Source organism: Coffea eugenioides, unplaced genomic scaffold (genome assembly GCF_003713205.1).
Source record: "Coffea eugenioides isolate CCC68of unplaced genomic scaffold, Ceug_1.0 ScVebR1_3227;HRSCAF=4402, whole genome shotgun sequence".
NCBI lineage: Eukaryota > Viridiplantae > Streptophyta > Magnoliopsida > Gentianales > Rubiaceae > Coffea > Coffea eugenioides.
In genome coordinates, this window is record NW_020863784.1 from 69,375 (window position 1) to 70,225 (window position 851).

The 851-nt window shown below is 47.0% G+C and overlaps 1 non-coding gene across 1 annotated transcript; it reads left to right on the plus strand.

Moving 5' to 3' along the window:
* The first annotated feature begins 450 nt into the window (after window positions 1–450).
* On the plus strand, window positions 451–557 carry LOC113757678. The gene has a single exon (XR_003466451.1). It is a non-coding gene; the product is annotated as a small nucleolar RNA R71 (small nucleolar RNA).
* Window positions 558–851: the final 294 nt, after the last annotated feature.

Here is an 851-nt window from a genome sequence, read left to right on the forward strand (position 1 = left end):
CTGGGATTGGGGTGATCTCTCCAACCCGGATTGTACGTATTAGAGTATGGATCGTACTGCCTACGAGGCGCGGGCACGCCTTCAGCCATGTTCACTTGTTCAGCCCCATCCTCTTGCAACATAGGGCATGAGTCAGTATGGTGACCCATATTTGTGCAGATTCCACAGGCCTTTAGCTGGGGCATATTTCCCACCACTAATTGTCGAACAACGGATGTTAGTTCCGATAATTGTTGCTAAAGAGATGACGTCTCCACCTCGTTGACCCTACGGGTAGGGTTTGTCTCACGGAAGCCAAACTGTTGAGAATTCTCCGCCATCGACTCAATGAGCAGCAACGCTTCCCTCGGGGTCTTATTTGCCAACGCTCCCCTGCTTGCAGCATCTATGATACTCCTATCAGTTGATTGGAGTCCTTCATAGAAGTATTGGATTAACAGTTGTTCACTAATTTGATGCTGCGGGCATCTAGTGCACAACTTGTTAAACCTTTCCCAATAGTCATACAAGGATTCCTCGGGATACTGTTTAATGCTACAGATTTCCTTCCTCAAACTCGCAGCCCGTGATGTAGGGAAAAATTTTTCCAAAAACTTCTTTTTCAACTGCGCCCATGTGGTAATACTACCTGCTGGTAGGTAGTACAGCCAATCTTTAGCCGCATCCTTTAGAGAGAACGGAAAGGCTCTCAGTCTAATTTGCTCTTCAGTGACCCCAGGGGGTTTCATACTAGAGCAAACCACCTCGAACTCCTTAACGTGCTTGTAGGGTTTTTCGCCAGAGAGACCATGGAAAGAAGGTAAGAGTTGAATCAGCCCTGATTTCAGTTCGAAAGCAGTATTCTCAGCCAA